At 48.1% G+C, this 24,745-nt stretch overlaps 15 non-coding genes and 5 pseudogenes across 15 annotated transcripts; all 20 read left to right on the top strand.

Annotated features, from left to right (window-relative positions):
- The first annotated feature begins 990 nt into the window (after positions 1–990).
- Positions 991–1,181, top strand: LOC142263490 (U2 spliceosomal RNA). Its single transcript, XR_012730542.1, has one exon. It is a non-coding gene; the product is annotated as a U2 spliceosomal RNA (small nuclear RNA).
- Positions 1,182–2,298: 1,117 nt separating this feature from the next.
- LOC142263492 (U2 spliceosomal RNA) lies at positions 2,299–2,489 on the top strand. The gene has a single exon (XR_012730543.1). It is a non-coding gene; the product is annotated as a U2 spliceosomal RNA (small nuclear RNA).
- Positions 2,490–3,606: 1,117 nt separating this feature from the next.
- On the top strand, positions 3,607–3,797 carry LOC142263493 (U2 spliceosomal RNA). The gene has a single exon (XR_012730544.1). It is a non-coding gene; the product is annotated as a U2 spliceosomal RNA (small nuclear RNA).
- A 1,117-nt stretch (positions 3,798–4,914) lies between these two features.
- LOC142263494 (U2 spliceosomal RNA) lies at positions 4,915–5,105 on the top strand. Its single transcript, XR_012730545.1, has one exon. It is a non-coding gene; the product is annotated as a U2 spliceosomal RNA (small nuclear RNA).
- Positions 5,106–6,222: 1,117 nt separating this feature from the next.
- LOC142263495 (U2 spliceosomal RNA) lies at positions 6,223–6,413 on the top strand. The gene has a single exon (XR_012730546.1). It is a non-coding gene; the product is annotated as a U2 spliceosomal RNA (small nuclear RNA).
- Positions 6,414–7,530: 1,117 nt separating this feature from the next.
- LOC142263496 (U2 spliceosomal RNA) lies at positions 7,531–7,721 on the top strand. Its single transcript, XR_012730547.1, has one exon. It is a non-coding gene; the product is annotated as a U2 spliceosomal RNA (small nuclear RNA).
- Positions 7,722–8,838: 1,117 nt separating this feature from the next.
- Positions 8,839–9,029, top strand: LOC142263498 (U2 spliceosomal RNA). Its single transcript, XR_012730548.1, has one exon. It is a non-coding gene; the product is annotated as a U2 spliceosomal RNA (small nuclear RNA).
- A 1,117-nt stretch (positions 9,030–10,146) lies between these two features.
- On the top strand, positions 10,147–10,337 carry LOC142263499 (U2 spliceosomal RNA). Its single transcript, XR_012730549.1, has one exon. It is a non-coding gene; the product is annotated as a U2 spliceosomal RNA (small nuclear RNA).
- Positions 10,338–11,454: 1,117 nt separating this feature from the next.
- Positions 11,455–11,645, top strand: LOC142263500 (U2 spliceosomal RNA). Its single transcript, XR_012730550.1, has one exon. It is a non-coding gene; the product is annotated as a U2 spliceosomal RNA (small nuclear RNA).
- A 1,117-nt stretch (positions 11,646–12,762) lies between these two features.
- LOC142263501 (U2 spliceosomal RNA) lies at positions 12,763–12,953 on the top strand. The gene has a single exon (XR_012730551.1). It is a non-coding gene; the product is annotated as a U2 spliceosomal RNA (small nuclear RNA).
- Positions 12,954–14,070: 1,117 nt separating this feature from the next.
- LOC142263577 (U2 spliceosomal RNA) lies at positions 14,071–14,212 on the top strand (annotated as a pseudogene).
- A 697-nt stretch (positions 14,213–14,909) lies between these two features.
- On the top strand, positions 14,910–15,105 carry LOC142263540 (U2 spliceosomal RNA). Its single transcript, XR_012730586.1, has one exon. It is a non-coding gene; the product is annotated as a U2 spliceosomal RNA (small nuclear RNA).
- Positions 15,106–16,222: 1,117 nt separating this feature from the next.
- On the top strand, positions 16,223–16,364 carry LOC142263570 (U2 spliceosomal RNA; annotated as a pseudogene).
- A 697-nt stretch (positions 16,365–17,061) lies between these two features.
- Positions 17,062–17,257, top strand: LOC142263554 (U2 spliceosomal RNA). The gene has a single exon (XR_012730598.1). It is a non-coding gene; the product is annotated as a U2 spliceosomal RNA (small nuclear RNA).
- Positions 17,258–18,374: 1,117 nt separating this feature from the next.
- Positions 18,375–18,501, top strand: LOC142263566 (U2 spliceosomal RNA; annotated as a pseudogene).
- A 684-nt stretch (positions 18,502–19,185) lies between these two features.
- On the top strand, positions 19,186–19,379 carry LOC142263546 (U2 spliceosomal RNA). Its single transcript, XR_012730591.1, has one exon. It is a non-coding gene; the product is annotated as a U2 spliceosomal RNA (small nuclear RNA).
- A 1,117-nt stretch (positions 19,380–20,496) lies between these two features.
- Positions 20,497–20,687, top strand: LOC142263503 (U2 spliceosomal RNA). Its single transcript, XR_012730553.1, has one exon. It is a non-coding gene; the product is annotated as a U2 spliceosomal RNA (small nuclear RNA).
- Positions 20,688–21,804: 1,117 nt separating this feature from the next.
- On the top strand, positions 21,805–21,946 carry LOC142263571 (U2 spliceosomal RNA; annotated as a pseudogene).
- A 697-nt stretch (positions 21,947–22,643) lies between these two features.
- Positions 22,644–22,839, top strand: LOC142263542 (U2 spliceosomal RNA). Its single transcript, XR_012730587.1, has one exon. It is a non-coding gene; the product is annotated as a U2 spliceosomal RNA (small nuclear RNA).
- A 1,117-nt stretch (positions 22,840–23,956) lies between these two features.
- LOC142263572 (U2 spliceosomal RNA) lies at positions 23,957–24,098 on the top strand (annotated as a pseudogene).
- The last annotated feature ends 647 nt before the right edge of the window (positions 24,099–24,745 follow it).

Raw genomic sequence — 24,745 nt, forward strand, 5'->3', positions numbered from 1 at the left:
CCACTCAACTTCACCAACTCTGCTATGTCCCGTGCAGTATCTTGTTGTCAGTCTAATCTAGATCATGTGTAATTGAATGGAATAGATCCCTTTTGGACAAAGTGGAGTCAGATGCTGCAGTGACCACAGGTGTGAGAGGATCTACAATTGGCATCTGGTGTTATCTCTCTGCTTCCACTCCAAATAAAGTTACCTGTTGTTACCTGAACGTCAAATACTAAGAATGGGCGGCCTATGAAAGAATTAGTACTTTCATTAAGTATACTAAACCGGCTAATTGGGAATAGACAAACTGTAAAAAGCCCTCTGAGAAAGCCCCTCTCTAACCTTTGTTAGTAAGCTTTTCTGTAGCCTGCCTGTTGATGTATTTTCGGTTTGAACAGTGCACAACATGAAGAGACGGAACACTGGCGGCTTGTCACAATGCCCCCCGATGACATCACAATAGCGCTGCTGCCTAGAAAACAAGCTGCGCAGAAGAAGTTGTTCTTTGGGTGGGAGGGTGGGCTAGTGGAAGGAGGGGGCAATCTCTTTTTTTCCCGGGTGGTAGGGGGATGACAGGAGAAGGGAAGCGGGTGGTGAGAAAGGTACAGAGGGCAGGGTTTGGGGGCTGGGAAGGAAAGGGAAAAGATTAGGGTTTGGGGATGATGAAAGGGCTTTCTACGGGTAAGGATGGCAAAGGGTGGCAGTGACGGAAAGTCAGGCAACCTGTCCTGTCCGTCTTTTTGTATCGTGAATTGGAAAGACTGCAAGGGGGAGGGGAGTTGCTTGCGCCCTAAAGGAGGAGTTATTCAGATTCATTGCAGTGGGCGGCGGCTGCAAAACGCACCATTCTTCTTGTTTTTGCTCTGCAAAGCAGCCTTTTCAAGGGTTGGCTTGGGTGACAAAATGTCTTGTGTAGGCGTGGGTTTGTCTCCCTCTCGCTCTCTCTCCCTAAGATGTGTCCGGCATAGGCCAGGGTGCCACTCGAGGCCCAAACCAATTCTGGTTATCGCTTCTCGGCCTTTTGGCTAAGATCAAGTGTAGTATCTGTTCTTATCAGTTTAATATCTGATACGTCCCCTATCTGGGGACCATATATTAAATGGATTTTTAGAACAGGGAGATGGAAAAAGAGCTTGCTCTGTCCACTCCACGCATTGACCTGGTATTGCAGTACCTCCAGGAACGGTGCACCCCTTCTTAACCCAGTTTCCAAAAGCAGAACTCGATTCACCTGATTCATATTAGCCCGATTAGCGAATTGAAATGAATTTTTATCTAACACACTTTTTACTTGCTTTATTCATCCAAATAGCAAACTCATCACCACTCAACTTCACCAACTCTGCTATGTCCCGTGCAGTATCTTGTTGTCAGTCTAATCTAGATCATGTGTAATTGAATGGAATAGATCCCTTTTGGACAAAGTGGAGTCAGATGCTGCAGTGACCACAGGTGTGAGAGGATCTACAATTGGCATCTGGTGTTATCTCTCTGCTTCCACTCCAAATAAAGTTACCTGTTGTTACCTGAACGTCAAATACTAAGAATGGGCGGCCTATGAAAGAATTAGTACTTTCATTAAGTATACTAAACCGGCTAATTGGGAATAGACAAACTGTAAAAAGCCCTCTGAGAAAGCCCCTCTCTAACCTTTGTTAGTAAGCTTTTCTGTAGCCTGCCTGTTGATGTATTTTCGGTTTGAACAGTGCACAACATGAAGAGACGGAACACTGGCGGCTTGTCACAATGCCCCCCGATGACATCACAATAGCGCTGCTGCCTAGAAAACAAGCTGCGCAGAAGAAGTTGTTCTTTGGGTGGGAGGGTGGGCTAGTGGAAGGAGGGGGCAATCTCTTTTTTTCCCGGGTGGTAGGGGGATGACAGGAGAAGGGAAGCGGGTGGTGAGAAAGGTACAGAGGGCAGGGTTTGGGGGCTGGGAAGGAAAGGGAAAAGATTAGGGTTTGGGGATGATGAAAGGGCTTTCTACGGGTAAGGATGGCAAAGGGTGGCAGTGACGGAAAGTCAGGCAACCTGTCCTGTCCGTCTTTTTGTATCGTGAATTGGAAAGACTGCAAGGGGGAGGGGAGTTGCTTGCGCCCTAAAGGAGGAGTTATTCAGATTCATTGCAGTGGGCGGCGGCTGCAAAACGCACCATTCTTCTTGTTTTTGCTCTGCAAAGCAGCCTTTTCAAGGGTTGGCTTGGGTGACAAAATGTCTTGTGTAGGCGTGGGTTTGTCTCCCTCTCGCTCTCTCTCCCTAAGATGTGTCCGGCATAGGCCAGGGTGCCACTCGAGGCCCAAACCAATTCTGGTTATCGCTTCTCGGCCTTTTGGCTAAGATCAAGTGTAGTATCTGTTCTTATCAGTTTAATATCTGATACGTCCCCTATCTGGGGACCATATATTAAATGGATTTTTAGAACAGGGAGATGGAAAAAGAGCTTGCTCTGTCCACTCCACGCATTGACCTGGTATTGCAGTACCTCCAGGAACGGTGCACCCCTTCTTAACCCAGTTTCCAAAAGCAGAACTCGATTCACCTGATTCATATTAGCCCGATTAGCGAATTGAAATGAATTTTTATCTAACACACTTTTTACTTGCTTTATTCATCCAAATAGCAAACTCATCACCACTCAACTTCACCAACTCTGCTATGTCCCGTGCAGTATCTTGTTGTCAGTCTAATCTAGATCATGTGTAATTGAATGGAATAGATCCCTTTTGGACAAAGTGGAGTCAGATGCTGCAGTGACCACAGGTGTGAGAGGATCTACAATTGGCATCTGGTGTTATCTCTCTGCTTCCACTCCAAATAAAGTTACCTGTTGTTACCTGAACGTCAAATACTAAGAATGGGCGGCCTATGAAAGAATTAGTACTTTCATTAAGTATACTAAACCGGCTAATTGGGAATAGACAAACTGTAAAAAGCCCTCTGAGAAAGCCCCTCTCTAACCTTTGTTAGTAAGCTTTTCTGTAGCCTGCCTGTTGATGTATTTTCGGTTTGAACAGTGCACAACATGAAGAGACGGAACACTGGCGGCTTGTCACAATGCCCCCCGATGACATCACAATAGCGCTGCTGCCTAGAAAACAAGCTGCGCAGAAGAAGTTGTTCTTTGGGTGGGAGGGTGGGCTAGTGGAAGGAGGGGGCAATCTCTTTTTTTCCCGGGTGGTAGGGGGATGACAGGAGAAGGGAAGCGGGTGGTGAGAAAGGTACAGAGGGCAGGGTTTGGGGGCTGGGAAGGAAAGGGAAAAGATTAGGGTTTGGGGATGATGAAAGGGCTTTCTACGGGTAAGGATGGCAAAGGGTGGCAGTGACGGAAAGTCAGGCAACCTGTCCTGTCCGTCTTTTTGTATCGTGAATTGGAAAGACTGCAAGGGGGAGGGGAGTTGCTTGCGCCCTAAAGGAGGAGTTATTCAGATTCATTGCAGTGGGCGGCGGCTGCAAAACGCACCATTCTTCTTGTTTTTGCTCTGCAAAGCAGCCTTTTCAAGGGTTGGCTTGGGTGACAAAATGTCTTGTGTAGGCGTGGGTTTGTCTCCCTCTCGCTCTCTCTCCCTAAGATGTGTCCGGCATAGGCCAGGGTGCCACTCGAGGCCCAAACCAATTCTGGTTATCGCTTCTCGGCCTTTTGGCTAAGATCAAGTGTAGTATCTGTTCTTATCAGTTTAATATCTGATACGTCCCCTATCTGGGGACCATATATTAAATGGATTTTTAGAACAGGGAGATGGAAAAAGAGCTTGCTCTGTCCACTCCACGCATTGACCTGGTATTGCAGTACCTCCAGGAACGGTGCACCCCTTCTTAACCCAGTTTCCAAAAGCAGAACTCGATTCACCTGATTCATATTAGCCCGATTAGCGAATTGAAATGAATTTTTATCTAACACACTTTTTACTTGCTTTATTCATCCAAATAGCAAACTCATCACCACTCAACTTCACCAACTCTGCTATGTCCCGTGCAGTATCTTGTTGTCAGTCTAATCTAGATCATGTGTAATTGAATGGAATAGATCCCTTTTGGACAAAGTGGAGTCAGATGCTGCAGTGACCACAGGTGTGAGAGGATCTACAATTGGCATCTGGTGTTATCTCTCTGCTTCCACTCCAAATAAAGTTACCTGTTGTTACCTGAACGTCAAATACTAAGAATGGGCGGCCTATGAAAGAATTAGTACTTTCATTAAGTATACTAAACCGGCTAATTGGGAATAGACAAACTGTAAAAAGCCCTCTGAGAAAGCCCCTCTCTAACCTTTGTTAGTAAGCTTTTCTGTAGCCTGCCTGTTGATGTATTTTCGGTTTGAACAGTGCACAACATGAAGAGACGGAACACTGGCGGCTTGTCACAATGCCCCCCGATGACATCACAATAGCGCTGCTGCCTAGAAAACAAGCTGCGCAGAAGAAGTTGTTCTTTGGGTGGGAGGGTGGGCTAGTGGAAGGAGGGGGCAATCTCTTTTTTTCCCGGGTGGTAGGGGGATGACAGGAGAAGGGAAGCGGGTGGTGAGAAAGGTACAGAGGGCAGGGTTTGGGGGCTGGGAAGGAAAGGGAAAAGATTAGGGTTTGGGGATGATGAAAGGGCTTTCTACGGGTAAGGATGGCAAAGGGTGGCAGTGACGGAAAGTCAGGCAACCTGTCCTGTCCGTCTTTTTGTATCGTGAATTGGAAAGACTGCAAGGGGGAGGGGAGTTGCTTGCGCCCTAAAGGAGGAGTTATTCAGATTCATTGCAGTGGGCGGCGGCTGCAAAACGCACCATTCTTCTTGTTTTTGCTCTGCAAAGCAGCCTTTTCAAGGGTTGGCTTGGGTGACAAAATGTCTTGTGTAGGCGTGGGTTTGTCTCCCTCTCGCTCTCTCTCCCTAAGATGTGTCCGGCATAGGCCAGGGTGCCACTCGAGGCCCAAACCAATTCTGGTTATCGCTTCTCGGCCTTTTGGCTAAGATCAAGTGTAGTATCTGTTCTTATCAGTTTAATATCTGATACGTCCCCTATCTGGGGACCATATATTAAATGGATTTTTAGAACAGGGAGATGGAAAAAGAGCTTGCTCTGTCCACTCCACGCATTGACCTGGTATTGCAGTACCTCCAGGAACGGTGCACCCCTTCTTAACCCAGTTTCCAAAAGCAGAACTCGATTCACCTGATTCATATTAGCCCGATTAGCGAATTGAAATGAATTTTTATCTAACACACTTTTTACTTGCTTTATTCATCCAAATAGCAAACTCATCACCACTCAACTTCACCAACTCTGCTATGTCCCGTGCAGTATCTTGTTGTCAGTCTAATCTAGATCATGTGTAATTGAATGGAATAGATCCCTTTTGGACAAAGTGGAGTCAGATGCTGCATTGACCACAGGTGTGAGAGGATCTACAATTGGCATCTGGTGTTATCTCTCTGCTTCCACTCCAAATAAAGTTACCTGTTGTTACCTGAACGTCAAATACTAAGAATGGGCGGCCTATGAAAGAATTAGTACTTTCATTAAGTATACTAAACCGGCTAATTGGGAATAGACAAACTGTAAAAAGCCCTCTGAGAAAGCCCCTCTCTAACCTTTGTTAGTAAGCTTTTCTGTAGCCTGCCTGTTGATGTATTTTCGGTTTGAACAGTGCACAACATGAAGAGACGGAACACTGGCGGCTTGTCACAATGCCCCCCGATGACATCACAATAGCGCTGCTGCCTAGAAAACAAGCTGCGCAGAAGAAGTTGTTCTTTGGGTGGGAGGGTGGGCTAGTGGAAGGAGGGGGCAATCTCTTTTTTTCCCGGGTGGTAGGGGGATGACAGGAGAAGGGAAGCGGGTGGTGAGAAAGGTACAGAGGGCAGGGTTTGGGGGCTGGGAAGGAAAGGGAAAAGATTAGGGTTTGGGGATGATGAAAGGGCTTTCTACGGGTAAGGATGGCAAAGGGTGGCAGTGACGGAAAGTCAGGCAACCTGTCCTGTCCGTCTTTTTGTATCGTGAATTGGAAAGACTGCAAGGGGGAGGGGAGTTGCTTGCGCCCTAAAGGAGGAGTTATTCAGATTCATTGCAGTGGGCGGCGGCTGCAAAACGCACCATTCTTCTTGTTTTTGCTCTGCAAAGCAGCCTTTTCAAGGGTTGGCTTGGGTGACAAAATGTCTTGTGTAGGCGTGGGTTTGTCTCCCTCTCGCTCTCTCTCCCTAAGATGTGTCCGGCATAGGCCAGGGTGCCACTCGAGGCCCAAACCAATTCTGGTTATCGCTTCTCGGCCTTTTGGCTAAGATCAAGTGTAGTATCTGTTCTTATCAGTTTAATATCTGATACGTCCCCTATCTGGGGACCATATATTAAATGGATTTTTAGAACAGGGAGATGGAAAAAGAGCTTGCTCTGTCCACTCCACGCATTGACCTGGTATTGCAGTACCTCCAGGAACGGTGCACCCCTTCTTAACCCAGTTTCCAAAAGCAGAACTCGATTCACCTGATTCATATTAGCCCGATTAGCGAATTGAAATGAATTTTTATCTAACACACTTTTTACTTGCTTTATTCATCCAAATAGCAAACTCATCACCACTCAACTTCACCAACTCTGCTATGTCCCGTGCAGTATCTTGTTGTCAGTCTAATCTAGATCATGTGTAATTGAATGGAATAGATCCCTTTTGGACAAAGTGGAGTCAGATGCTGCAGTGACCACAGGTGTGAGAGGATCTACAATTGGCATCTGGTGTTATCTCTCTGCTTCCACTCCAAATAAAGTTACCTGTTGTTACCTGAACGTCAAATACTAAGAATGGGCGGCCTATGAAAGAATTAGTACTTTCATTAAGTATACTAAACCGGCTAATTGGGAATAGACAAACTGTAAAAAGCCCTCTGAGAAAGCCCCTCTCTAACCTTTGTTAGTAAGCTTTTCTGTAGCCTGCCTGTTGATGTATTTTCGGTTTGAACAGTGCACAACATGAAGAGACGGAACACTGGCGGCTTGTCACAATGCCCCCCGATGACATCACAATAGCGCTGCTGCCTAGAAAACAAGCTGCGCAGAAGAAGTTGTTCTTTGGGTGGGAGGGTGGGCTAGTGGAAGGAGGGGGCAATCTCTTTTTTTCCCGGGTGGTAGGGGGATGACAGGAGAAGGGAAGCGGGTGGTGAGAAAGGTACAGAGGGCAGGGTTTGGGGGCTGGGAAGGAAAGGGAAAAGATTAGGGTTTGGGGATGATGAAAGGGCTTTCTACGGGTAAGGATGGCAAAGGGTGGCAGTGACGGAAAGTCAGGCAACCTGTCCTGTCCATCTTTTTGTATCGTGAATTGGAAAGACTGCAAGGGGGAGGGGAGTTGCTTGCGCCCTAAAGGAGGAGTTATTCAGATTCATTGCAGTGGGCGGCGGCTGCAAAACGCACCATTCTTCTTGTTTTTGCTCTGCAAAGCAGCCTTTTCAAGGGTTGGCTTGGGTGACAAAATGTCTTGTGTAGGCGTGGGTTTGTCTCCCTCTCGCTCTCTCTCCCTAAGATGTGTCCGGCATAGGCCAGGGTGCCACTCGAGGCCCAAACCAATTCTGGTTATCGCTTCTCGGCCTTTTGGCTAAGATCAAGTGTAGTATCTGTTCTTATCAGTTTAATATCTGATACGTCCCCTATCTGGGGACCATATATTAAATGGATTTTTAGAACAGGGAGATGGAAAAAGAGCTTGCTCTGTCCACTCCACGCATTGACCTGGTATTGCAGTACCTCCAGGAACGGTGCACCCCTTCTTAACCCAGTTTCCAAAAGCAGAACTCGATTCACCTGATTCATATTAGCCCGATTAGCGAATTGAAATGAATTTTTATCTAACACACTTTTTACTTGCTTTATTCATCCAAATAGCAAACTCATCACCACTCAACTTCACCAACTCTGCTATGTCCCGTGCAGTATCTTGTTGTCAGTCTAATCTAGATCATGTGTAATTGAATGGAATAGATCCCTTTTGGACAAAGTGGAGTCAGATGCTGCAGTGACCACAGGTGTGAGAGGATCTACAATTGGCATCTGGTGTTATCTCTCTGCTTCCACTCCAAATAAAGTTACCTGTTGTTACCTGAACGTCAAATACTAAGAATGGGCGGCCTATGAAAGAATTAGTACTTTCATTAAGTATACTAAACCGGCTAATTGGGAATAGACAAACTGTAAAAAGCCCTCTGAGAAAGCCCCCCTCTAACCTTTGTTAGTAAGCTTTTCTGTAGCCTGCCTGTTGATGTATTTTCGGTTTGAACAGTGCACAACATGAAGAGACGGAACACTGGCGGCTTGTCACAATGCCCCCCGATGACATCACAATAGCGCTGCTGCCTAGAAAACAAGCTGCGCAGAAGAAGTTGTTCTTTGGGTGGGAGGGTGGGCTAGTGGAAGGAGGGGGCAATCTCTTTTTTTCCCGGGTGGTAGGGGGATGACAGGAGAAGGGAAACGGGTGGTGAGAAAGGTACAGAGGGCAGGGTTTGGGGGCTGGGAAGGAAAGGGAAAAGATTAGGGTTTGGGGATGATGAAAGGGCTTTCTACGGGTAAGGATGGCAAAGGGTGGCAGTGACGGAAAGTCAGGCAACCTGTCCTGTCCGTCTTTTTGTATCGTGAATTGGAAAGACTGCAAGGGGGAGGGGAGTTGCTTGCGCCCTAAAGGAGGAGTTATTCAGATTCATTGCAGTGGGCGGCGGCTGCAAAACGCACCATTCTTCTTGTTTTTGCTCTGCAAAGCAGCCTTTTCAAGGGTTGGCTTGGGTGACAAAATGTCTTGTGTAGGCGTGGGTTTGTCTCCCTCTCGCTCTCTCTCCCTAAGATGTGTCCGGCATAGGCCAGGGTGCCACTCGAGGCCCAAACCAATTCTGGTTATCGCTTCTCGGCCTTTTGGCTAAGATCAAGTGTAGTATCTGTTCTTATCAGTTTAATATCTGATACGTCCCCTATCTGGGGACCATATATTAAATGGATTTTTAGAACAGGGAGATGGAAAAAGAGCTTGCTCTGTCCACTCCACGCATTGACCTGGTATTGCAGTACCTCCAGGAACGGTGCACCCCTTCTTAACCCAGTTTCCAAAAGCAGAACTCGATTCACCTGATTCATATTAGCCCGATTAGCGAATTGAAATGAATTTTTATCTAACACACTTTTTACTTGCTTTATTCATCCAAATAGCAAACTCATCACCACTCAACTTCACCAACTCTGCTATGTCCCGTGCAGTATCTTGTTGTCAGTCTAATCTAGATCATGTGTAATTGAATGGAATAGATCCCTTTTGGACAAAGTGGAGTCAGATGCTGCAGTGACCACAGGTGTGAGAGGATCTACAATTGGCATCTGGTGTTATCTCTCTGCTTCCACTCCAAATAAAGTTACCTGTTGTTACCTGAACGTCAAATACTAAGAATGGGCGGCCTATGAAAGAATTAGTACTTTCATTAAGTATACTAAACCGGCTAATTGGGAATAGACAAACTGTAAAAAGCCCTCTGAGAAAGCCCCTCTCTAACCTTTGTTAGTAAGCTTTTCTGTAGCCTGCCTGTTGATGTATTTTCGGTTTGAACAGTGCACAACATGAAGAGACGGAACACTGGCGGCTTGTCACAATGCCCCCCGATGACATCACAATAGCGCTGCTGCCTAGAAAACAAGCTGCGCAGAAGAAGTTGTTCTTTGGGTGGGAGGGTGGGCTAGTGGAAGGAGGGGGCAATCTCTTTTTTTCCCGGGTGGTAGGGGGATGACAGGAGAAGGGAAGCGGGTGGTGAGAAAGGTACAGAGGGCAGGGTTTGGGGGCTGGGAAGGAAAGGGAAAAGATTAGGGTTTGGGGATGATGAAAGGGCTTTCTACGGGTAAGGATGGCAAAGGGTGGCAGTGACGGAAAGTCAGGCAACCTGTCCTGTCCGTCTTTTTGTATCGTGAATTGGAAAGACTGCAAGGGGGAGGGGAGTTGCTTGCGCCCTAAAGGAGGAGTTATTCAGATTCATTGCAGTGGGCGGCGGCTGCAAAACGCACCATTCTTCTTGTTTTTGCTCTGCAAAGCAGCCTTTTCAAGGGTTGGCTTGGGTGACAAAATGTCTTGTGTAGGCGTGGGTTTGTCTCCCTCTCGCTCTCTCTCCCTAAGATGTGTCCGGCATAGGCCAGGGTGCCACTCGAGGCCCAAACCAATTCTGGTTATCGCTTCTCGGCCTTTTGGCTAAGATCAAGTGTAGTATCTGTTCTTATCAGTTTAATATCTGATACGTCCCCTATCTGGGGACCATATATTAAATGGATTTTTAGAACAGGGAGATGGAAAAAGAGCTTGCTCTGTCCACTCCACGCATTGACCTGGTATTGCAGTACCTCCAGGAACGGTGCACCCCTTCTTAACCCAGTTTCCAAAAGCAGAACTCGATTCACCTGATTCATATTAGCCCGATTAGCGAATTGAAATGAATTTTTATCTAACACACTTTTTACTTGCTTTATTCATCCAAATAGCAAACTCATCACCACTCAACTTCACCAACTCTGCTATGTCCCGTGCAGTATCTTGTTGTCAGTCTAATCTAGATCATGTGTAATTGAATGGAATAGATCCCTTTTGGACAAAGTGGAGTCAGATGCTGCAGTGACCACAGGTGTGAGAGGATCTACAATTGGCATCTGGTGTTATCTCTCTGCTTCCACTCCAAATAAAGTTACCTGTTGTTACCTGAACGTCAAATACTAAGAATGGGCGGCCTATGAAAGAATTAGTACTTTCATTAAGTATACTAAACCGGCTAATTGGGAATAGACAAACTGTAAAAAGCCCTCTGAGAAAGCCCCTCTCTAACCTTTGTTAGTAAGCTTTTCTGTAGCCTGCCTGTTGATGTATTTTCGGTTTGAACAGTGCACAACATGAAGAGACGGAACACTGGCGGCTTGTCACAATGCCCCCCGATGACATCACAATAGCGCTGCTGCCTAGAAAACAAGCTGCGCAGAAGAAGTTGTTCTTTGGGTGGGAGGGTGGGCTAGTGGAAGGAGGGGGCAATCTCTTTTTTTCCCGGGTGGTAGGGGGATGACAGGAGAAGGGAAGCGGGTGGTGAGAAAGGTACAGAGGGCAGGGTTTGGGGGCTGGGAAGGAAAGGGAAAAGATTAGGGTTTGGGGATGATGAAAGGGCTTTCTACGGGTAAGGATGGCAAAGGGTGGCAGTGACGGAAAGTCAGGCAACCTGTCCTGTCCGTCTTTTTGTATCGTGAATTGGAAAGACTGCAAGGGGGAGGGGAGTTGCTTGCGCCCTAAAGGAGGAGTTATTCAGATTCATTGCAGTGGGCGGCGGCTGCAAAACGCACCATTCTTCTTGTTTTTGCTCTGCAAAGCAGCCTTTTCAAGGGTTGGCTTGGGTGACAAAATGTCTTGTGTAGGCGTGGGTTTGTCTCCCTCTCGCTCTCTCTCCCTAAGATGTGTCCGGCATAGGCCAGGGTGCCACTCGAGGCCCAAACCAATTCTGGTTATCGCTTCTCGGCCTTTTGGCTAAGATCAAGTGTAGTATCTGTTCTTATCAGTTTAATATCTGATACGTCCCCTATCTGGGGACCATATATTAAATGGATTTTTAGAACAGGGAGATGGAAAAAGAGCTTGCTCTGTCCACTCCACGCATTGACCTGGTATTGCAGTACCTCCAGGAACGGTGCACCCCTTCTTAACCCAGTTTCCAAAAGCAGAACTCGATTCACCTGATTCATATTAGCCCGATTAGCGAATTGAAATGAATTTTTATCTAACACACTTTTTACTTGCTTTATTCATCCAAATAGCAAACTCATCACCACTCAACTTCACCAACTCTGCTATGTCCCGTGCAGTATCTTGTTGTCAGTCTAATCTAGATCATGTGTAATTGAATGGAATAGATCCCTTTTGGACAAAGTGGAGTCAGATGCTGCAGTGACCACAGGTGTGAGAGGATCTACAATTGGCATCTGGTGTTATCTCTCTGCTTCCACTCCAAATAAAGTTACCTGTTGTTACCTGAACGTCAAATACTAAGAATGGGCGGCCTATGAAAGAATTAGTACTTTCATTAAGTATACTAAACCGGCTAATTGGGAATAGACAAACTGTAAAAAGCCCTCTGAGAAAGCCCCTCTCTAACCTTTGTTAGTAAGCTTTTCTGTAGCCTGCCTGTTGATGTATTTTCGGTTTGAACAGTGCACAACATGAAGAGACGGAACACTGGCGGCTTGTCACAATGCCCCCCGATGACATCACAATAGCGCTGCTGCCTAGAAAACAAGCTGCGCAGAAGAAGTTGTTCTTTGGGTGGGAGGGTGGGCTAGTGGAAGGAGGGGGCAATCTCTTTTTTTCCCGGGTGGTAGGGGGATGACAGGAGAAGGGAAGCGGGTGGTGAGAAAGGTACAGAGGGCAGGGTTTGGGGGCTGGGAAGGAAAGGGAAAAGATTAGGGTTTGGGGATGATGAAAGGGCTTTCTACGGGTAAGGATGGCAAAGGGTGGCAGTGACGGAAAGTCAGGCAACCTGTCCTGTCCGTCTTTTTGTATCGTGAATTGGAAAGACTGCAAGGGGGAGGGGAGTTGCTTGCGCCCTAAAGGAGGAGTTATTCAGATTCATTGCAGTGGGCGGCGGCTGCAAAACGCACCATTCTTCTTGTTTTTGCTCTGCAAAGCAGCCTTTTCAAGGGTTGGCTTGGGTGACAAAATGTCTTGTGTAGGCGTGGGTTTGTCTCCCTCTCGCTCTCTCTCCCTAAGATGTGTCCGGCATAGGCCAGGGTGCCACTCGAGGCCCAAACCAATTCTGGTTATCGCTTCTCGGCCTTTTGGCTAAGATCAAGTGTAGTATCTGTTCTTATCAGTTTAATATCTGATACGTCCCCTATCTGGGGACCATATATTAAATGGATTTTTAGAACAGGGAGATGGAAAAAGAGCTTGCTCTGTCCACTCCACGCATTGACCTGGTATTGCAGTACCTCCAGGAACGGTGCACCCCTTCTTAACCCAGTTTCCAAAAGCAGAACTCGATTCACCTGATTCATATTAGCCCGATTAGCGAATTGAAATGAATTTTTATCTAACACACTTTTTACTTGCTTTATTCATCCAAATAGCAAACTCATCACCACTCAACTTCACCAACTCTGCTATGTCCCGTGCAGTATCTTGTTGTCAGTCTAATCTAGATCATGTGTAATTGAATGGAATAGATCCCTTTTGGACAAAGTGGAGTCAGATGCTGCAGTGACCACAGGTGTGAGAGGATCTACAATTGGCATCTGGTGTTATCTCTCTGCTTCCACTCCAAATAAAGTTACCTGTTGTTACCTGAACGTCAAATACTAAGAATGGGCGGCCTATGAAAGAATTAGTACTTTCATTAAGTATACTAAACCGGCTAATTGGGAATAGACAAACTGTAAAAAGCCCTCTGAGAAAGCCCCTCTCTAACCTTTGTTAGTAAGCTTTTCTGTAGCCTGCCTGTTGATGTATTTTCGGTTTGAACAGTGCACAACATGAAGAGACGGAACACTGGCGGCTTGTCACAATGCCCCCCGATGACATCACAATAGCGCTGCTGCCTAGAAAACAAGCTGCGCAGAAGAAGTTGTTCTTTGGGTGGGAGGGTGGGCTAGTGGAAGGAGGGGGCAATCTCTTTTTTTCCCGGGTGGTAGGGGGATGACAGGAGAAGGGAAGCGGGTGGTGAGAAAGGTACAGAGGGCAGGGTTTGGGGGCTGGGAAGGAAAGGGAAAAGATTAGGGTTTGGGGATGATGAAAGGGCTTTCTACGGGTAAGGATGGCAAAGGGTGGCAGTGACGGAAAGTCAGGCAACCTGTCCTGTCCGTCTTTTTGTATCGTGAATTGGAAAGACTGCAAGGGGGAGGGGAGTTGCTTGCGCCCTAAAGGAGGAGTTATTCAGATTCATTGCAGTGGGCGGCGGCTGCAAAACGCACCATTCTTCTTGTTTTTGCTCTGCAAAGCAGCCTTTTCAAGGGTTGGCTTGGGTGACAAAATGTCTTGTGTAGGCGTGGGTTTGTCTCCCTCTCGCTCTCTCTCCCTAAGATGTGTCCGGCATAGGCCAGGGTGCCACTCGAGGCCCAAACCAATTCTGGTTATCGCTTCTCGGCCTTTTGGCTAAGATCAAGTGTAGTATCGTTCGAAAAGGTGGTTTAAGGCTCCGGCCACCTTAGTAAAATGATGCAATGCACACTGGAAGGTTGCGCTTGTTAGTACTTTGGGAGGATAGTATATCCATCTAGAGGAAACCATGGCCCTACCAGGATCGAGGCTATTAGACTGAGTAAGTGTGGGGGTTATGGTGCAATGTGCCCCAGGAATGGACACCCTGGAGGGAGTCTGAACTTGCTAGGTTGGGACCCTGGTAAGCCTCAGACTCTGTCGCACGCCACGCCTTGCCTATTCATACTTTCCAAGCATATTGCCCTATCCCGGCCTTCTGGCTAAGAAGGGAAATTTTTATAATCCCGGTCGGAGGTCCGGTCAGCTTTGGGCTGAGAAACCAACACCCGGTTGGAGGTCCGGGTCAGCTTTGGCTGAGAAACCAACACCCGGTTGGAGGTCCGGTTAGCCTTGGGCTGAGAAACCAACACCCGGTTGGAGGTCCGGTCAGCCTTGGGCTGAGAAACCAACACCCGGTTGGAGGTCCGGTCAGCCTTGGGCTGAGAAACCAACACCGGTTGACGGTCCGGGCAGTCTCGGCTGCGAAACCAACGACTAGTAGCTCCCTACTCCACTTGGGTAAGATGCCTCGGTGGACGCTGGGAGCAACAACAAGGCTCAACCAGGCTTCGGCTTGGGGGAGCACCGAAGATCCCTGACCCTCGCTGTGGCCTTCTGGCTCGGAGGGACGGGGTTGATTTTTGGGGATCCTCTTCTCACGGAGGGGTCCACACGAATCCTAGCCTTTGCACTGTTTTTGGTGTGACTTCGGTCATGCATTTTTGCGGTGCTTTGGAAAGCTTCATTAAATCAAAAATCTGTTCTTATCAGTTTAATATCTGATACGTCCCCTATCTGGGGACCATATATTAAATGGATTTTTAGAACAGGGAGATGGAAAAAGAGCTTGCTCTGTCCACTCCACGCATTGACCTGGTATTGCAGTACCTCCAGGAACGGTGCACCCCTTCTTAACCCAGTTTCCAAAAGCAGAACTCGATTCACCTGATTCATATTAGCCCGATTAGCGAATTGAAATGAATTTTTATCTAACACACTTTTTACTTGCTTTATTCATCCAAATAGCAAACTCATCACCACTCAACTTCACCAACTCTGCTATGTCCCGTGCAGTATCTTGTTGTCAGTCTAATCTAGATCATGTGTAATTGAATGGAATAGATCCCTTTTGGACAAAGTGGAGTCAGATGCTGCAGTGACCACAGGTGTGAGAGGATCTACAATTGGCATCTGGTGTTATCTCTCTGCTTCCACTCCAAATAAAGTTACCTGTTGTTACCTGAACGTCAAATACTAAGAATGGGCGGCCTATGAAAGAATTAGTACTTTCATTAAGTATACTAAACCGGCTAATTGGGAATAGACAAACTGTAAAAAGCCCTCTGAGAAAGCCCCTCTCTAACCTTTGTTAGTAAGCTTTTCTGTAGCCTGCCTGTTGATGTATTTTCGGTTTGAACAGTGCACAACATGAAGAGACGGAACACTGGCGGCTTGTCACAATGCCCCCCGATGACATCACAATAGCGCTGCTGCCTAGAAAACAAGCTGCGCAGAAGAAGTTGTTCTTTGGGTGGGAGGGTGGGCTAGTGGAAGGAGGGGGCAATCTCTTTTTTTCCCGGGTGGTAGGGGGATGACAGGAGAAGGGAAGCGGGTGGTGAGAAAGGTACAGAGGGCAGGGTTTGGGGGCTGGGAAGGAAAGGGAAAAGATTAGGGTTTGGGGATGATGAAAGGGCTTTCTACGGGTAAGGATGGCAAAGGGTGGCAGTGACGGAAAGTCAGGCAACCTGTCCTGTCCGTCTTTTTGTATCGTGAATTGGAAAGACTGCAAGGGGGAGGGGAGTTGCTTGCGCCCTAAAGGAGGAGTTATTCAGATTCATTGCAGTGGGCGGCGGCTGCAAAACGCACCATTCTTCTTGTTTTTGCTCTGCAAAGCAGCCTTTTCAAGGGTTGGCTTGGGTGACAAAATGTCTTGTGTAGGCGTGGGTTTGTCTCCCTCTCGCTCTCTCTCCCTAAGATGTGTCCGGCATAGGCCAGGGTGCCACTCGAGGCCCAAACCAATTCTGGTTATCGCTTCTCGGCCTTTTGGCTAAGATCAAGTGTAGTATCGTTCGAAAAGGTGGTTTAAGGCTCCGGCCACCTTAGTACAATGATGCAATGCACACTGGAAGGTTGCGCTTGTTAGTACTTTGGGAGGATAGTATATCCATCTAGAGGAAACCATGGCCCTACCAGGATCGAGGCTATTAGACTGAGTAAGTGTGGGGGTTATGGTGCAATGTGCCCCAGGAATGGACACCCTGGAGGGAGTCTGAACTTGCTAGGTTGGGACCCTGGTAAGCCTCAGACTCTGTCGCACGCCGCGCCTTGCCTATTCATACTTTCCAAGCATATTGCCCTATCCCGGCCTTCTGGCTAAGAAGGGAAATTTTTATAATCCCGGTCGGAGGTCCGGTCAGCTTTGGGCTGAGAAACCAACACCCGGTTGGAGGTCCGGGTCAGCTTTGGCTGAGAAACCAACACCCGGTTGGAGGTCCGGTTAGCCTTGGGCTGAGAAACCAACACCCGGTTGGAGGTCCGGTCAGCCTTGGGCTGAGAAACCAACACCCGGTTGGAGGTCCGGTCAGCCTTGGGCTGAGAAACCAACACCGGTTGACGGTCCGGGCAGTCTCGGCTGCGAAACCAACGACTAGTAGCTCCCTACTCCACTTGGGTAAGATGCCTCGGTGGACGCTGGGAGCAACAACAAGGCTCAACCAAGCTTCGGCTTGGGGGAGCACCGAAGATCCCTGACCCTCGCTGTGGCCTTCTGGCTCGGAGGGACGGGGTTGATTTTTGGGGATCCTCTTCTCACGGAGGGGTCCACACGAATCCTAGCCTTTGCACTGTTTTTGGTGTGACTTCGGTCATGCATTTTTGCGGTGCTTTGGAAAGCTTCATTAAATCAAAAATCTGTTCTTATCAGTTTAATATCTGATACGTCCCCTATCTGGGGACCATATATTAAATGGATTTTTAGAACAGGGAGATGGAAAAAGAGCTTGCTCTGTCCACTCCACGCATTGACCTGATATTGCAGTACCTCCAGGAACGGTGCACCCCTTCTTAACCCAGTTTCCAAAAGCAGAACTCGATTCACCTGATTCATATTAGCCCGATTAGCGAATTGAAATGAATTTTTATCTAACACACTTTTTACTTGCTTTATTCATCCAAATAGCAAACTCATCACCACTCAACTTCACCAACTCTGCTATGTCCCGTGCAGTATCTTGTTGTCAGTCTAATCTAGATCATGTGTAATTGAATGGAATAGATCCCTTTTGGACAAAGTGGAGTCAGATGCTGCAGTGACCACAGGTGTGAGAGGATCTACAATTGGCATCTGGTGTTATCTCTCTGCTTCCACTCCAAATAAAGTTACCTGTTGTTACCTGAACGTCAAATACTAAGAATGGGCGGCCTATGAAAGAATTAGTACTTTCATTAAGTATACTAAACCGGCTAATTGGGAATAGACAAACTGTAAAAAGCCCTCTGAGAAAGCCCCTCTCTAACCTTTGTTAGTAAGCTTTTCTGTAGCCTGCCTGTTGATGTATTTTCGGTTTGAACAGTGCACAACATGAAGAGACGGAACACTGGCGGCTTGTCACAATGCCCCCCGATGACATCACAATAGCGCTGCTGCCTAGAAAACAAGCTGCGCAGAAGAAGTTGTTCTTTGGGTGGGAGGGTGGGCTAGTGGAAGGAGGGGGCAATCTCTTTTTTTCCCGGGTGGTAGGGGGATGACAGGAGAAGGGAAGCGGGTGGTGAGAAAGGTACAGAGGGCAGGGTTTGGGGGCTGGGAAGGAAAGGGAAAAGATTAGGGTTTGGGGATGATGAAAGGGCTTTCTACGGGTAAGGATGGCAAAGGGTGGCAGTGACGGAAAGTCAGGCAACCTGTCCTGTCCGTCTTTTTGTATCGTGAATTGGAAAGACTGCAAGGGGGAGGGGAGTTGCTTGCGCCCTAAAGGAGGAGTTATTCAGATTCATTGCAGTGGGCGGCGGCTGCAAAACGCACCATTCTTCTTGTTTTTGCTCTGCAAAGCAGCCTTTTCAAGGGTTGGCTTGGGTGACAAAATGTCTTGTGTAGGCGTGGGTTTGTCTCCCTCTCGCTCTCTCTCCCTAAGATGTGTCCGGCATAGGCCAGGGTGCCACTCGAGGCCCAAACCAATTCTGGTTATCGCTTCTCGGCCTTTTGGCTAAGATCAAGTGTAGTATCTGTGAGGCTCGGCAGATGCAATGCACACTGGAAGGTTGCGCTTGCTAGTACTCTTGATGTATAGTATATTCATCTAGAGGAAAACATGGCCCTACCAGGATCGAGGCTATTAGACTGAGTAAGTGTGGGGGCTATGGTGCAATGTGCCCCAGGACTGACGACCCGGGAGTGAGTCTGAGCTTGCTGGCTTGGGACCCCGGCGAGCCTTGGGCTCTGTAGCACACCGTACCTTGCCCTTTCATACTTTCTGAGCATATTGCTCTATCCCGGCCTTCTGGCTAGGAAGGGAAATTTTTATAATCATGGTCGGAGGTCCGTTCAGCTTTGGGCTGAGAAACCAACACCCGGTTGGAGGTCCGGGTCAGCTTCGGCTGAGAAACCAACACCCGGTTGGAGGTCTGGGTCAGCTTCGGCTGAGAAACCAACACCCGGTTTGAGGTCCGGGTCAGCTTCGGCTGAGAAACCAACACCCGGTTGGAGGTCCGGTTAGCCTTGGGCTGAGAAACCAACACCGGTTGACGGTCCGGGCAGTTTCGGCTGCGAAACCAACAACTAGTAGCTCTCTACTCCACTTGGGTAAGATGCCTGGGTGGACGCTGGGAGCAACGACAAGGCTCAACCAGGCTTCGGCTTGGGGGAGCACCGAAGATCCCTGACCCTTGCTGTGGCCTTCTGGCTCGGAGGGACGGGGTTGATTTTTGGGGACCCTCTCCTCACGGAGGGGTCCACACGAATCCTAGCCTTTGCACTGTTTTTGGTGTGACTTCGGTCATGCATTTTTTGCGGTGCTTTGGAAAGCTTCATTAAATCAATCTGTTCTTATCAGTTTAATATCTGATACGTCCCCTATCTGGGGACCATATATTAAATGGATTTTTAGAACAGGGAGATGGAAAAAGAGCTTGCTCTGTCCACTCCACGCATTGACCTGGTATTGCAGTACCTCCAGGAACGGTGCACCCCTTCTTAACCCAGTTTCCAAAAGCAGAACTCGATTCACCTGATTCATATTAGCCCGATTAGCGAATTGAAATGAATTTTTATCTAACACACTTTTTACTTGCTTTATTCATCCAAATAGCAAACTCATCACCACTCAACTTCACCAACTCTGCTATGTCCCGTGCAGTATCTTGTTGTCAGTCTAATCTAGATCATGTGTAATTGAATGGAATAGATCCCTTTTGGACAAAGTGGAGTCAGATGCTGCAGTGACCACAGGTGTGAGAGGATCTACAATTGGCATCTGGTGTTATCTCTCTGCTTCCACTCCAAATAAAGTTACCTGTTGTTACCTGAACGTCAAATACTAAGAATGGGCGGCCTATGAAAGAATTAGTACTTTCATTAAGTATACTAAACCGGCTAATTGGGAATAGACAAACTGTAAAAAGCCCTCTGAGAAAGCCCCTCTCTAACCTTTGTTAGTAAGCTTTTCTGTAGCCTGCCTGTTGATGTATTTTCGGTTTGAACAGTGCACAACATGAAGAGACGGAACACTGGCGGCTTGTCACAATGCCCCCCGATGACATCACAATAGCGCTGCTGCCTAGAAAACAAGCTGCGCAGAAGAAGTTGTTCTTTGGGTGGGAGGGTGGGCTAGTGGAAGGAGGGGGCAATCTCTTTTTTTCCCGGGTGGTAGGGGGATGACAGGAGAAGGGAAGCGGGTGGTGAGAAAGGTACAGAGGGCAGGGTTTGGGGGCTGGGAAGGAAAGGGAAAAGATTAGGGTTTGGGGATGATGAAAGGGCTTTCTACGGGTAAGGATGGCAAAGGGTGGCAGTGACGGAAAGTCAGGCAACCTGTCCTGTCCGTCTTTTTGTATCGTGAATTGGAAAGACTGCAAGGGGGAGGGGAGTTGCTTGCGCCCTAAAGGAGGAGTTATTCAGATTCATTGCAGTGGGCGGCGGCTGCAAAACGCACCATTCTTCTTGTTTTTGCTCTGCAAAGCAGCCTTTTCAAGGGTTGGCTTGGGTGACAAAATGTCTTGTGTAGGCGTGGGTTTGTCTCCCTCTCGCTCTCTCTCCCTAAGATGTGTCCGGCATAGGCCAGGGTGCCACTCGAGGCCCAAACCAATTCTGGTTATCGCTTCTCGGCCTTTTGGCTAAGATCAAGTGTAGTATCTGTTCTTATCAGTTTAATATCTGATACGTCCCCTATCTGGGGACCATATATTAAATGGATTTTTAGAACAGGGAGATGGAAAAAGAGCTTGCTCTGTCCACTCCACGCATTGACCTGGTATTGCAGTACCTCCAGGAACGGTGCACCCCTTCTTAACCCAGTTTCCAAAAGCAGAACTCGATTCACCTGATTCATATTAGCCCGATTAGCGAATTGAAATGAATTTTTATCTAACACACTTTTTACTTGCTTTATTCATCCAAATAGCAAACTCATCACCACTCAACTTCACCAACTCTGCTATGTCCCGTGCAGTATCTTGTTGTCAGTCTAATCTAGATCATGTGTAATTGAATGGAATAGATCCCTTTTGGACAAAGTGGAGTCAGATGCTGCAGTGACCACAGGTGTGAGAGGATCTACAATTGGCATCTGGTGTTATCTCTCTGCTTCCACTCCAAATAAAGTTACCTGTTGTTACCTGAACGTCAAATACTAAGAATGGGCGGCCTATGAAAGAATTAGTACTTTCATTAAGTATACTAAACCGGCTAATTGGGAATAGACAAACTGTAAAAAGCCCTCTGAGAAAGCCCCTCTCTAACCTTTGTTAGTAAGCTTTTCTGTAGCCTGCCTGTTGATGTATTTTCGGTTTGAACAGTGCACAACATGAAGAGACAGAACACTGGCGGCTTGTCACAATGCCCCCCGATGACATCACAATAGCGCTGCTGCCTAGAAAACAAGCTGCGCAGAAGAAGTTGTTCTTTGGGTGGGAGGGTGGGCTAGTGGAAGGAGGGGGCAATCTCTTTTTTTCCCGGGTGGTAGGGGGATGACAGGAGAAGGGAAGCGGGTGGTGAGAAAGGTACAGAGGGCAGGGTTTGGGGGCTGGGAAGGAAAGGGAAAAGATTAGGGTTTGGGGATGATGAAAGGGCTTTCTACGGGTAAGGATGGCAAAGGGTGGCAGTGACGGAAAGTCAGGCAACCTGTCCTGTCCGTCTTTTTGTATCGTGAATTGGAAAGACTGCAAGGGGGAGGGGAGTTGCTTGCGCCCTAAAGGAGGAGTTATTCAGATTCATTGCAGTGGGCGGCGGCTGCAAAACGCACCATTCTTCTTGTTTTTGCTCTGCAAAGCAGCCTTTTCAAGGGTTGGCTTGGGTGACAAAATGTCTTGTGTAGGCGTGGGTTTGTCTCCCTCTCGCTCTCTCTCCCTAAGATGTGTCCGGCATAGGCCAGGGTGCCACTCGAGGCCCAAACCAATTCTGGTTATCGCTTCTCGGCCTTTTGGCTAAGATCAAGTGTAGTATCGTTCGAAAAGGTGGTTTAAGGCTCCGGCCACCTTAGTACAATGATGCAATGCACACTGGAAGGTTGCGCTTGTTAGTACTTTGGGAGGATAGTATATCCATCTAGAGGAAACCATGGCCCTACCAGGATCGAGGCTATTAGACTGAGTAAGTGTGGGGGTTATGGTGCAATGTGCCCCAGGAATGGACACCCTGGAGGGAGTCTGAACTTGCTAGGTTGGGACCCTGGTAAGCCTCAGACTCTGTCGCACGCCGCGCCTTGCCTATTCATACTTTCCAAGCATATTGCCCTATCCCGGCCTTCTGGCTAAGAAGGGAAATTTTTATAATCCCGGTCGGAGGTCCGGTCAGCTTTGGGCTGAGAAACCAACACCCGGTTGGAGGTCCGGGTCAGCTTTGGCTGAGAAACCAACACCCGGTTGGAGGTCCGGTTAGCCTTGGGCTGAGAAACCAACACCCGGTTGGAGGTCCGGTCAGCCTTGGGCTGAGAAACCAACACCCGGTTGGAGGTCCGGTCAGCCTTGGGCTGAGAAACCAACACCGGTTGACGGTCCGGGCAGTCTCGGCTGCGAAACCAACGACTAGTAGCTCCCTACTCCACTTGGGTAAGATGCCTCGGTGGACGCTGGGAGCAACAACAAGGCTCAACCAGGCTTCGGCTTGGGGGAGCACCGAAGATCCCTGACCCTCGCTGTGGCCTTCTGGCTCGGAGGGACGGGGTTGATTTTTGGGGATCCTCTTCTCACGGAGGGGTCCACACGAATCCTAGCCTTTGCACTGTTTTTGGTGTGACCTCGGTCATGCATTTTTGCGGTGCTTTGGAAAGCTTCATTAAATCAAAAATCTGTTCTTATCAGTTTAATATCTGATACGTCCCCTATCTGGGGACCATATATTAAATGGATTTTTAGAACAGGGAGATGGAAAAAGAGCTTGCTCTGTCCACTCCACGCATTGACCTGGTATTGCAGTACCTCCAGGAACGGTGCACCCCTTCTTAACCCAGTTTCCAAAAGCAGAACTCGATTCACCTGATTCATATTAGCCCGATTAGCGAATTGAAATGAATTTTTATCTAACACACTTTTTACTTGCTTTATTCATCCAAATAGCAAACTCATCACCACTCAACTTCACCAACTCTGCTATGTCCCGTGCAGTATCTTGTTGTCAGTCTAATCTAGATCATGTGTAATTGAATGGAATAGATCCCTTTTGGACAAAGTGGAGTCAGATGCTGCAGTGACCACAGGTGTGAGAGGATCTACAATTGGCATCTGGTGTTATCTCTCTGCTTCCACTCCAAATAAAGTTACCTGTTGTTACCTGAACGTCAAATACTAAGAATGGGCGGCCTATGAAAGAATTAGTACTTTCATTAAGTATACTAAACCGGCTAATTGGGAATAGACAAACTGTAAAAAGCCCTCTGAGAAAGCCCCTCTCTAACCTTTGTTAGTAAGCTTTTCTGTAGCCTGCCTGTTGATGTATTTTCGGTTTGAACAGTGCACAACATGAAGAGACGGAACACTGGCGGCTTGTCACAATGCCCCCCGATGACATCACAATAGCGCTGCTGCCTAGAAAACAAGCTGCGCAGAAGAAGTTGTTCTTTGGGTGGGAGGGTGGGCTAGTGGAAGGAGGGGGCAATCTCTTTTTTTCCCGGGTGGTAGGGGGATGACAGGAGAAGGGAAGCGGGTGGTGAGAAAGGTACAGAGGGCAGGGTTTGGGGGCTGGGAAGGAAAGGGAAAAGATTAGGGTTTGGGGATGATGAAAGGGCTTTCTACGGGTAAGGATGGCAAAGGGTGGCAGTGACGGAAAGTCAGGCAACCTGTCCTGTCCGTCTTTTTGTATCGTGAATTGGAAAGACTGCAAGGGGGAGGGGAGTTGCTTGCGCCCTAAAGGAGGAGTTATTCAGATTCATTGCAGTGGGCGGCGGCTGCAAAACGCACCATTCTTCTTGTTTTTGCTCTGCAAAGCAGCCTTTTCAAGGGTTGGCTTGGGTGACAAAATGTCTTGTGTAGGCGTGGGTTTGTCTCCCTCTCGCTCTCTCTCCCTAAGATGTGTCCGGCATAGGCCAGGGTGCCACTCGAGGCCCAAACCAATTCTGGTTATCGCTTCTCGGCCTTTTGGCTAAGATCAAGTGTAGTATCGTTCGAAAAGGTGGTTTAAGGCTCCGGCCACCTTAGTACAATGATGCAATGCACACTGGAAGGTTGCGCTTGTTAGTACTTTGGGAGGATAGTATATCCATCTAGAGGAAACCATGGCCCTACCAGGATCGAGGCTATTAGACTGAGTAAGTGTGGGGGTTATGGTGCAATGTGCCCCAGGAATGGACACCCTGGAGGGAGTCTGAACTTGCTAGGTTGGGACCCTGGTAAGCCTCAGACTCTGTCGCACGCCGCGCCTTGCCTATTCATACTTTCCAAGCATATTGCCCTATCCCGGCCTTCTGGCTAAGAAGGGAAATTTTTATAATCCCGGTCGGAGGTCCGGTCAGCTTTGGGCTGAGAAACCAACACCCGGTTGGAGGTCCGGGTCAGCTTTGGCTGAGAAACCAACACCCGGTTGGAGGTCCGGTTAGCCTTGGGCTGAGAAACCAACACCCGGTTGGAGGTCCGGTCAGCCTTGGGCTGAGAAACCAACACCCGGTTGGAGGTCCGGTCAGCCTTGGGCTGAGAAACCAACACCGGTTGACGGTCCGGGCAGTCTCGGCTGCGAAACCAACGACTAGTAGCTCCCTACTCCACTTGGGTAAGATGCCTCGGTGGACGCTGGGAGCAACAACAAGGCTCAACCAGGCTTCGGCTTGGGGGAGCACCGAAGATCCCTGACCCTCGCTGTGGCCTTCTGGCTCGGAGGGACGGGGTTGATTTTTGGGGATCCTCTTCTCACGGAG

This window comes from Anomaloglossus baeobatrachus, unplaced genomic scaffold, assembly GCF_048569485.1.
Source record: "Anomaloglossus baeobatrachus isolate aAnoBae1 unplaced genomic scaffold, aAnoBae1.hap1 Scaffold_2590, whole genome shotgun sequence".
NCBI classification, from domain to species: Eukaryota; Metazoa; Chordata; class Amphibia; order Anura; family Aromobatidae; genus Anomaloglossus; species Anomaloglossus baeobatrachus.